The sequence below is a fragment of the Lissotriton vulgaris genome, chromosome 9 (assembly GCF_964263255.1).
Source record: "Lissotriton vulgaris chromosome 9, aLisVul1.2, whole genome shotgun sequence".
NCBI classification, from domain to species: domain Eukaryota; kingdom Metazoa; phylum Chordata; class Amphibia; order Caudata; family Salamandridae; genus Lissotriton; species Lissotriton vulgaris.
Window position 1 is genome coordinate 502,535,230 of NC_141697.1, and position 12,241 is coordinate 502,547,470.

General features: G+C 45.6%; 1 protein-coding gene across 1 annotated transcript in view; it reads right to left on the reverse strand.

Moving 5' to 3' along the window:
• Positions 1-12,241, reverse strand: part of LOC147690325 (phospholipid-transporting ATPase IK-like) — a 1,699,388-nt gene that overhangs the window by 1,628,313 nt on the left and 58,834 nt on the right. The window lies entirely within an intron of this gene.

Genomic DNA, 12,241 nt, shown 5'->3' on the forward strand with positions numbered 1-12,241 from the left:
GCACCCTAATTTGGCCTGAATAAGGGGATCAATATATAGAGAGAAAAGAATTGGGCAGCACGGGCAACCTTGACGTGTTCCCCTTTTTATAGAAAACAGATCCGATTTCTCGCCCATGACCGTAACTCTAGCAACAGGGTCTTGATAAATCGCTCTGCACGCTCTAAAGATTTTCTGCCCAAATCCTCTTCCTGACAAAATACCCCAGAGAAAGCTCCAGACCACACGGTCGAAAGCCTTCTCTGCGTCGACCAGGATCAGGGCCATCCCGTCTCCCGTGGCAGCAGGGGCGTCAAATAGAGCTATTGCTCTGCTGGTATGATCCGTCGTGCCACGGCCGGGGACAAACCCATGCTACCAAGGGGAGACGAGGCCGCCAATAATCCTGCCCAATCTCGAGGCCCAAATCTTGGAATACAACTTGGTATCAGAGTTGATCAATGAAATTGTCCGGTAGGACCCCAGGTTCTCACTAGGTTTTCCTTTTTTATGGAATATAATGATGTTCGTCTCTTTCCACGAATCCGGGGTCTGCCCCGTACAAACAATCCCGTTAAAAAGGTCTACTAACAAAACAATGATTTCTGATTCAATGCATGTATATACCTCCAAGGGAATGCCGTCAGGACTGGCAGCCTTCCCTGAGGCTAGCTCCTGGAGGGCCGTCTTTACTTCTATTTCGGTAATGTCCCTATCAAGTTCTTCTTGAAGTGAGGCATCAAGACGTGGGCCTGTATCCCCCATATTTATCTGCTGTACTCCGTCCCTTGACTCCTCATCGTATAGACTCTGATAGAAGTCTCTGAAGACCTGTAAAATATCCTTAGCTTCTGTATATTCCCTGCCCCTTTCAACTATCTTCTTAATTACATTTTTAGACTGCTCTTGCCTGAGACGAAGAGCCAGGGCTTTACCAGCATGTTCTCTAGTTTCGTACCGATTGGTTCTTGTAGCCTGATATTCCCCCATCGCCTTCTGAGTGATCATTTTCTGTAGATCTGCCTTAATGGTCATAAGTGTATTGTGGCTATTACTACCATCCCTGCCCAAAGCGATAGCCTTGACATGCTCTTCTTCGGTAATTGTAAACCTCTCCAATAATTGCAATTCAGCCATCATGTCTTCTTTCCTCAATTTAGCCAAAAAGCTAATAGTTTCTCCTCTCAAGGCCACTTTGAAAGATTCCCCTACTATATTGCGGGATGAGCTATACCTATTGGCAGAAAAGAAGTCATCAGACCAGCTCTTAATGTGGGTAACAAATCTAGCATCCTCCAATAATCTCCTCTCAAAGGACCATGGGGCTCTAACCCTTCCGCCACAAATCCTTTGATATATAATTACCAAGGGATTGTGATCCGAGAGCACCCTCTGTAACCTGGGTATGGCTACTCTATTACTTTCCGAAGTGGAAATAAACAGATAATCCAACTTGGAGTGTTCCTGAGCTGGGTTTGAAAAGTAAGTGAAACCAGGGTTTTGGGGCTCCTTAGTACCCCGGATATCCACTAAACCCAGTGATTCCATCATTGCTTTTATCGCCCTAAAAACCCGGGGCTTCCGACCATTATAGTTTGCATTCTCCCCCCAATTAGCAGAGATATTTCAATCTCCACATACTATTACAGGTGCCAGCCAGCCAGCTAATTCAACCTCCAAAAAATCGAAAATCTCTGGGTCATCCCCATTAGAGCCATATATTACGCATAGGGTAAAGCCCATTTCCAGCTCTGCGATCACCCATCTGCCACAGCTATCTGCCTTCACCCTTTTAACACCTCCCAGAGACTTCCTAACCAGAATAGCGACCCCTCTGATCATTGAGGATTGTAATGATCAGGCAGCCAAGTCGAACCCATTTAAGAACAGAAGGTTCCTCTTTGCCCAGGGTAGATGCGTCTCCTGGAGGCAAAGAACATCAATTTTATTACATTTAACAAAGTGAGCCAGTCTTTGTCTCTTCCTCCAATCATTTAACCCCCCCACATTTACTGTACAGATTTTAATGTCTGACATCCTGACTTTTAATTTGATGTACCAGTATGCCCTGCAACTTAAGCCTGTTATTTATTATCAACAGCTCCCCATGTCCGAATACACTCAAAACCACTGTGATGCACTTTAAACTCACATTTTCAAATGTTATCTATCCACACCCCTCCACCCCCAAAAAACCCCCACCCCTCCACCCTGCCCCTCTACTCACCCCCCCCCCCCCACACTGTGAGGCGTGCAGATCTTGACGTGCATTTTTGCAGTGAGGACAGCACAAGAACAACTCTTTAGCAACTATAAAGAAGCCCCTATAGACAGAAAAGAGATAACATACATAGCATTCACGCGCTCGAAGGCTCTATCCAATAATCTATTTCCTCACATTTATGTCATGCAGGATAACCCCAAGAAATAGGTTTACTGTCTGGGTCTATTTGCCAAGGCTATCAAGATACTCGTTGGCCTTGATTTTGGAAGAAAAGTACATTGTTTTCCCTTCGTAATGATTTTTAACTGGGATGGATTTATTAAATAAGCTTGGAGTTTCCTGTCTTGAAAGGGCTTTATCAACCCCCTTAGACGCCAGCGTCTTTCCACAGTTACATGGCAAAAGTCCGGATGGACGAAAAAGGACACCCCATCACAGTTTCTCCTGGCATCCGGTCTTGCCCTCTCGGCGATTGCCTGACGTAATACAAAATTGCCCAGAAATATCACCACCGCCCTTGGTTTGTCCCCTTCCTTAGCGTTCCTTCTTAATTTAAAAGGGGTACGGTGCACTCTTTGTATCTCTTTTGGCCAATCCCAATTGGACAGCTCTGGGAAAGCTTGCTGGAAAAGTTTAATGATATAGGCTCTGATATCTGACCCTTCTGTTCCCTCAGGAGTTCCTAAAACTCTCCGATTGTTTCTGCGGAACCTATTTTCCATCTCCTCCAGCTTCCACTGTATGTCTGTCACTTGGGAGCATTGAGCATCTACCTTGGATACAGCCTCTGCCATCTCCGTTTCCGTTGCCACCACCCTCTCTTCCAGATTTGACACTCTGTCCCCAGTGGTAGCACAAGCCTTAGAGAGTTTCCGCACCACTCCCTGCATTTTTCTCATTGCAGCCTGTGATTTCCGACTTTATTGGCGCGTTTCTTCCCGATGTGCTAGAATCTCTTGATGTATCGTCTAGAGCAGGGACATTTGGGCCTGTTCTATCAAGGGGCTACCTAGCAGGGGCTGGGCTGAGTAATGGTCCCAACTTAGTTCCCGTTGCACCAGCTCTTGACCCCAAACAGCCTTTTTTACTTTCATGGTGGTGGCTGGCAGATCATCCTCGGGGTCGGTATCTGACCCCACACACAAACTATGTACTTCATCTTCTTCGGACCACTCTGCCCCACCATCAGAGATGGAGAAGAAGGCTTCACTTGGATCATTTTCCTTATCACATCCAACTCCTCCTGTTGCCCCGTCTAGCATTGCTTCTACTTCAGCTACTGGAGGCTTTAATGAGCCAGTTGTTTCTCCTTCAGCAGTAATGTTATCCTCCCCAGTGCTTTTAACCTGTGGGTGCGAGGCGATTGCGGGCTGCTCTGGAGGGGGCACAATAACCGCCACATTCTTATTACTCTTGGATGTGAGTGTGGGCTTTACCACCTCTACCTCTATTTTACTTTCAGCTACAGTCAAAGTTATATCATCGGGCACTTGGGTCGGGGGGGGATATGGAATGAGCCCCCAGTTCATGAGCTTCGGCTATAACAATACCCTCTCCCGAATCCTTAGACCCCTTTTCCTTACCCGCTTTCACCAGCATATCCAAAACGGATGCAGTTGCCAGACGGGTTTTGGGAGCTCCTTGTTGCCTCTTTTATTGCAGATCCATCTGGGGATTTTTTTCCCCTCGTGTAAGTTGAATTTTCAATATCCTCTTTTGGTGCTTTTTTCCCTTTGTTGCCTGTTTTCGAACCCAAATTCTGTTTCGGCGCCATTCCGCGCTGGGCTTGCTGAGAACACTTCGTTTTCAGATAGGCAGATCGGCAATGATCACCGACAACCGCTACGTGCGACTTCCCCTCGTTCCAGCAGCTCCGTATTGAGCTCCGCGTATGGCTCCGTAAAAGGCTCCACCCTCCTCCTGAAGCGTAGCGGCCGGGAACGAAAGCCTTCAGAGCTCGCAGAACCACCCTTAGCAGCAGCTTCGATGACCCATGACAAGCGAGAGCCGCCAGCATTATGCCCGATCCAGTACTTCAACAAGCCTCGAGCGCGGGTACGTTACCATCCACAGGCTGTACCTCCGATATGCGTTAAGCTTAGGCTAAACTTTGGGCTGCATTACGATCAGCGTCCTCACCGCCTCTCTGCGCCTGCCACTCAAGCAGCCGCCATCTTGCCCCCCTCAGCCAGGAATATTCCTCTTATTCGAACCTAAAAAAGCAGCCTCCTGTTTTGTACCAAAACTTTCCATATGAAAATCCCCACTAGATGGTGTTAACATCTAATTTTCAACTAAAATCACTTCCTCCTTACCGCCACAGTCCCCTTTAAGAGAATTCACTTTCCTTGGGAGTCTGCCCCTAACTGAGCGTGGGCGAGATCTGCCTCTCCCTCTCTTCAATACTGAGGAAGCAGGCTGCTGAACAGAGGTAAGAGAAGATTCCTCCTCTAAACCTTTACTGGTTATGCTGCACAGTTTAAAAGAAGCTTTCTCTGGGGAGCAGTCAGAAGAGAAACATACCAGAACAGCAGCAGAAACCCCATCAGAGGACCCCCTTCTCCTTTTCTCCAAGCCTGTCCATGCTTGCCCCAGCACCCCTGGGACCAATAAATCCTACCTCCCCGGCTGCCATAAAAGCCTCAAAGCCTCCCTAACATCCACAGAGGACTCAGCTATGATTTAATTATAAAGAGGCTAAGTCTAAATGTGAGAAAACTAACTGGAACCTATGAATAAACGCTCTGCCTACCTTCACCAGAAAAGCCCAACTGACTGAGAGAACGCGGCATTCGAAATCGCTGCATTCTACAGCAGGCGCCTCACCTGGAGTACTTTCACTCTGGGCCATACCATTGGCCCGGGGGTACCCGGGGTGGACATTCTTCGAATGCCACCCCAGGAATGCCCATAGTATAGTTCTCGTACCCTGATTAATCCGCATCACGGTCCCTGTGGGCTCAGTATAGCTTTCAAAGATATTCCTCCCCACAATGGCTCCATGCCACCCAGTGCACCAAAGTTTATTGCAACGCATGCAGGCTCATATTCCTTCCATCTTTTTCTCATATGAGTGATCACACTAAAACAATAAACTGGTCTCTGCTCCCTCGTTTCGCTGCTATTGCCATATCATAAGTCACCTACCCATAGGTGCTGGTCTGGTGACTGACGTCTGACATTTAGTAAATCCCCGATATTTGTATCGGCTGGTGTGGCCCTCCATTTCAGCCGTGGTGGTTCTGGCAAATAAAGTTCAACACTTTCCCAAAATTGCCACTAAGTATCTGCTGAACACTTTTCATAAGGGTGCTTCCATATATGAAAGTGGTCTCATGTCATAAATTACAACCAGAACGCTCCACAAGGAACATCAAGGAGCACTCAGCAGTAAGCCTGGGCATAGTGAGCGTAGTCGGGCTACGCAGAGCATCACTTAGTGGGGGCAAATCTACGCACACTCCGCACACTCTGTGTAGCCCCACTACGCTCCACCCGCCGCCCTCTTTTAAATGCCCTTACATTCTTTGAAAGCATTTTAAAAGTAATTAAAATGACTTGCCTGAGCTGCGGTGTCCTGGGGCTCCTGAGGGCGGGAGGGAGGCGGGTGGCGGGCAACTCCATTCTGCCGTGGCGTGTGCGTAGCCTGCCTACTACGCCTACTTCGCGGACCGTGAAGTAGGCAACACTACGCACACTCCGCGGGCAGAGCGGAGCACTACGGCCACGGATACTCAGCGGGTTTCAGAATTCCAATGTGTTCACCAGACAGACGTATTTTGCAATCAATGCCTTTATCAATGCTGGTTGCACAAAAAGTTTTTTCAAAAAAACTTTTAAATAAGTCTTAGATTGCTCCTATTGCATAATGAGGCATAAAAATTCAAGACAGACTAGTTGTTCACCATAAAATACTATTGCCAGCATGCCGCCATCATTGTATCCTCAAAAAGCAAATATTTATTTAAATGGTTGTTTGTTTTTGCCGTAATTACAATAAATCTCTGTTGGCAATAATTTTGGACTCAGCAGATCTTTCTTTCAGCCCCTAGAGAAAATGGGGGTGTCGTGGGGAGTATCTATGTTTGGTATACATATTCTTCTCCAAAGACGTAACTCATGCACTCTCAGAACGAGGAAAGATAAATGCAACAATCTGTTTATTTTCACATTAGGCGTTTCGGCTGCCCAGCAGCCTTGATCACATGTAAAAAAAAAACAATTATGTGTACTTAAGACTCAGTGAAGTGACAACAACGAAGGACTACCAGAGCTGATTATCATTTCAGCCATCTTAGAGTGATATAAAATCACACATTTCAGAATGGAAAATGACCAGAGATAGACATGTATACAGAATACACAAATGTCATGATATTTAAAAATAAGAAATATCCCCATCCTGAGTGTTTGTGAGTGCAGACAAAATAATATTAAAAAATCACAATTGATAATTGCATTGCGTACACTTATCAGCCTGAACGTAGAAGGAGCGCACAGAAAGCATGATATGGACATTAATGTGAGTGGTAATCTTTGTTCGGCAAACAGTACGACAATATTGAAATATAATGTTGAAAAACAAAGTTTAGAATAATTGAGAAACAGAACAGGCATTGAGGACTTTATTCTGTAGAGTTGTGAGCGAACACAGGGGCCTTTATTTTAGTTTCCACTCTCTCAGCTTACCTGAGGATTCCCTTTCTTAGCACCCCTGGTGTTTGATGATCTTACCTAATCTAGCCATTCCACACATGCACTAGCCTCCTGGGGCACAACAGGGTCAAGCATTATGCCATCTCTCTAGTGTTGTTTCATTGCTATGGTCATGGTATTTTGCCAGCAGTCCAATAGCACACAACTGACATGGTTGTGTTCTGTTTCTCAACTATTTTTAATTCTATATGTATGTAGGGGTTTCACTTACCTTAAATATACTTACCTTTCATTGTAGAGGCATGTTTGGTGAAGGCATAGGTTCATTGTACAATTACTTAAAATCATTACACTTGCATTAAAAAACGAGTTACAAAAGGAGTCAGTGCTCGGCCCAAAGGGAGTTGTGAATTATTTTATACTGTAAGAAAGCGTTACAATTGGTTATTAGTCTCTGTAGTACCTGCAGTGCCCGCCCCCCCTTATCACAGTTTACCGTCTTCCAAACCTCATCTTCACACATTGGTGTTTCTTTCTGTTCATGTGCACTGGAGCACTGCGAGAGTTCATTAGTTCCCACTTATTAAAAAGTGCTATGCGCTACTGCAGGCTTGTTTAGTCATTCTGACTGTTCTTTCAGTTCACATGGTCTGTGGGACTCAAGCACACTAGTCTTCCTTTATTATCCCTTCCATGCGTTGGATGGTCGGGAGCAGTCCGACGTCACGGTAGGCGTGTGCATCGGATGGCTCCCGGCCGTTCTAACATCCACCCTTGGGGGAAGCACTGGGGCTCCCCCCCATGGGCCACCCTTGAAGCTGCCCCCACCGGGGAAGGTAGGGGAAGCCCTTCCCCCTGGCCTCCTCCACATCATCTAATAACATCAGCGTCATCTGCTTCCAGTACCTCCGGAGGAGAGCAGGTGAGATTCTCCTCAGGGAGGGTGGGGGGTATGATTTAAATGGCATTGTAGAATAGGAAAGGGTTTTCCTTTCCTCCAATGTCTTTTTAAAGGCATTCCTACTGCACGATCATGCCTGGGGTGCGATCGTGCAGCAGGAATACCCATTTTTTTTAATGGGCATTTTGTGTCAGGGAGTGGCTCCTTGGACAAGGGTCGCTCTCCTTGGGGGAGCAATCTGTGTAGTTGGTCCTGTCCCCCTGGGGGAGGGGGGGGCAGATCGGAGTATAAAAAAACAAAAAAAGTATGTGTATGCCAACTTGGCCACCAGGGATTTATTTTTTTAAATGCCCATTTTGTGTCGGGGAGCAGCCCCTTGGGCAAGGGTCGCTCCCCTTGGGGGAGCAATTTGTTTAGTTGGGTCTTCCCCCCTTGGGGTTTTAAATGTCCTTTTGTGTCGGAGAGTGGCCCCTTCGGGAAGGTTCGGTCCCCTTGGGGGAGCAATTTGTTTAGTTGATTTTGCCCCCCTTGGGGGGGCAGATCGGATTAAAAAAAAAGTAGGTGTGTGCTCACTAGGCCACCAGGGATTTCCTTTTAATTTTAAATGCCCCTTTTGTGTTGGGGAGTGGCCCCTTGGGCAAGGTTCACTCCCCCTGGGGGAGCAAGTTGTTTAGGTGGGTGGGGCAGATCGGATTTAAAATGAATAAAAAAGTAGCTGTGTGCCCACCAGGGCACCAGGATTTTTTTTTATTATGTTTTTGAGGAGCAGCCCCTTAGGCAAGGGCCGCTCCCCTTTAGGGAGCATTTCTTTGGGCTGTTTCTGCACCCCTGGGAGGGCAGATCAGCCGAAGTAATATATTAATTTTATTTTGTGCCCACTAGGCCACCAGGGATTATTTCTTTCTTTTTAAATATGTTTGTGGGGAGCGGCCCCTTAGGCAAGGGTTGCTCCCCTTTGGGGATCATTTAATTTGGCCATTTCTATCCCCTTTGGGGGCAGATCGGCCTTGTGAGTCTTGGCAAATCTGCTTCCAAGGGGGACAGAAGCCACTAGACACCAGGGATTGTTTTAGTGTTGTTGGGGAGCGGCCCCTTGGGCAAGGGTCGCTCCCATTGGGGGAGCAATATGTTTTTGGGAAGCAGCTCCGTCAACAAGGGTCACTCCCCTTTGGAGAGCATTTATTTGGACAAACCGTTACACGACACAAAGAAAGATTGTGGATTGAAAAAAGTTGAACATATAAACCATTTAAACACACATACGTGCAACATCCAATCAGGGTGAGAATTTTCCCATCAGTTGTCTCTCTGTACCACCACTATTACATCATTTGGGTTCTCCTTACCCAGGAGTTGTGAGAAAGGGACTGTGTGAGTAAGAAGACTGACAATAGTTATTTCGCTAGGTGGTGTCAGTATGGTGTTGGTATGATGTTACAACTGAAAAAAGCAGTGCAAGTGAAATAAGTGAAGTGAATAAAATTAGGTGAAACTGAGTAGAGTAGTTATTTTCAATATTTTCTCTCAGCCCCCTAAGCTTAAAACCATAGTGAGAAGTGAAAAAAAGCTGATTTAACATAATATCTGCTCAGCGAACGGTCGACATGTTTCTGCATATAAGGAATTGATCCTATGCATTCATCAGGACCTAGATGTTGCTACTGCTGTACAATTATGTGAAAAAAGATAAAAAGGGATTATATCATCTGTTTGTCAGGTGTAGATTCTCCTCCACAATCTAAAGTAGTCATGCAAACACGGAAAGAAAATGAGAAAAACAAACATATTTGTCAAAGAATACACTCTATAGTAATGATATTCTTGTGTTCATGTTTTTAGCGATTGGATTAACATGATATCACTCACCCAATTTCTGTGGGGATGGCGCCTCACCTCACCTGGCTGCAGCTCAGGTAAATAAGGAGCACTGCTCTGTTTTGCAAAACACACAATTGCGAAAACATTCCACTGATTGTCCCAAGACAAGGTTAAAAAACAGATGTGATGTTCTAGGTATACATCTGTCTCACTACATACATTGTGACCTCAGTATTGTTCATTACAATACAAAACCAAAGATATATCAAAGTTCCTGGTTTCGTAAACGGACTCTATGCGTCTGCCTGTTAGAATACTAGTATACGAGTTATATGAGCCCCAGAGCCTCTTATCGTTTGTGGCCCAAATGGTGGCAAAAACAACCCATATGTATAGTCCCATTCCTTCAAATAAAGGGGATTACAGATCTATCATTTTTATTTCGGATACATCTAGCTCCTTGTAATCTCCATATGTTTGCAAGTTGTTCCTTGAGGCATATTTAAAGGGGTGGTTTGTTTAGGATGTCCCTCTCGGTACAAGAATCAGTATATATGATATCCCAAAGCTACAAACCAGAGGACATCGATGCCGCCCGTGCGCAACATGTCTCGCACGAGGAGGTAAACTTGAAAGGCAAACTACTCCCCCCGCTTGCCCCAAGGCATTTAACAGCGCATATATTGGAAAGCCGTGATCGGCTAGATTGAACAACACCTGCGACATCCCAACGGCTCGCAAGCAGTTAAAGACCGCGAAAGGCCCGTATGTGCAGCGGCAATCGTAAAAAGCAAAACTGCTCCGCCCGCTTACCTCTCCGTCGGTGTCTCCCAACGTCCCTCTGGGCTATACTGGGGAGGCACCGAACGGAAGGGGAAGCGGCTATTTCTGATCGCGGGCAGGAACACGCAAGGGTAACTGGGATTTGTAGTTACCAATCGCGTGTGAAAAATTTACTCAATATAGCAGACATTAACGTTCCTAAGCACAGTCTTGTGGCTGTTGATACTATATCGCCACGATTTTCCAAAAAAGCGGGCTTGTTTTACCCATAGGAAAGCAACACTGCACCAAATAAATTATTAGGAGAGGGGAGTGTTTTTTGTGCAATCAAACCCATATTATTCCGGAGTCAAAAATCAGCAATATTAAATGACTCCGAAGGTGCAAACCGCATTTAAATAATTCTGAAAATTATAGTCCTTGGCAATTTTTATTTTAAATGCGGTACTTAGTCCGTAATATAGTATTACAAGAGAGGGATCTCCAATCTATAACTCCAGCCTCCTTCATCATGAACTTAGCCGAATTAGCTATGAAAGAAAACTATTTTAAATTCGAAGACACTACCTATCTCCAGATATCTGGTACGAGTATGGGTAGTGTCTTCGCTTCTAGTTTGGCGAACTTATATGTTCATGTACTAGAACAGACCAAGGTGCTCAACCAAGACAACCCCAACTATGTATCGCTTCGAGTCTGGAAGCGATACATAGATGACATCTTTGTTGTATGGAGAGGCTCCGAGCCTAGTCTGCTGGAATTCCATAAATGGTTGAACTCTTGCAATGATTATCTAAAGTTCACAGTGGAATTCAGCAAGACTCAGTTACCATTCTTAGACCTCTTGATATCGGCAACTACTGAAGGGCTTACTACAGAGCTTTATAGAAAGCCAATGGCACGGAATGCGCTCCTCAATTATGAGAGCTGCCACCCTAGAGCTCTCAGGGACAATTTGCCCTTTGGGCAATTTCTCAGGCTCAAGAGGAATTGCTCAACAAAGGAGGCCTTTGAGAAACATTCGGAGAAACTGTCTGAACATCTATGAGAAAAGAATTACCCTACCAAAATTATCCGTCAATCAAAGAAAAGGGCGTCGAACAACAACAGGGACGCCCTTCTGGATATTGCGGTCCCTAAAGAGAAAACCGACAGGATGACATTTGTGAATACTTTTCACACAAAATCCAACCAAGTACGTAAAATCATAACAAAGCATTGGTCCATTCTAAATACGAGCGGGGACACCCTACCGGTCCCACTCTTTACCTTTAGGAGAGGACAGAATATAAAAGACCAGCTGGTCCATACCAGACCTAAAAACAAACTGACCAGACAAGTTGGGACCCTGTGGGACCTCCCTCCTGTACAAGGACATCATCCTTGTGGAAATTGTTCCGTATGTCCCCAAACATCAAAGTCCACCACTGTTGACATAGGAACAATGCGTACATGGCAACAGTGAAAATTCACCAATTGCAATAGTGAGAATACCATCTATCTCATTACCTGTCCATGCCCAAAAAGATATGTGAGCATGACGACAAGGAAGGTAGGAACTCGCATTGGTGAACACAAAAGTACAGTTCGCTGTCGCAAACAGGCAACACGTCTAACAGCCCACTTTTTGGAAGTCGGACATGACCCTAATGATTTTACATGGACGATTTTGGAACAGCCCACCATTCCGGATCACTGCCCAGATGTAGGCAAATTTCTGTTCAAAATTGAGCAGAAGTGGGTCTACAAGCTGAATAGTGACAAAGATGGTCTTAATGAGCCTATCCCTTGGATGTCACTATGAGGTCACCATGGCAAGACAGGATCTGATTGCGATCTAGTTGGGCCAATTTAGTAAATATGTACAACACGTCTGGATT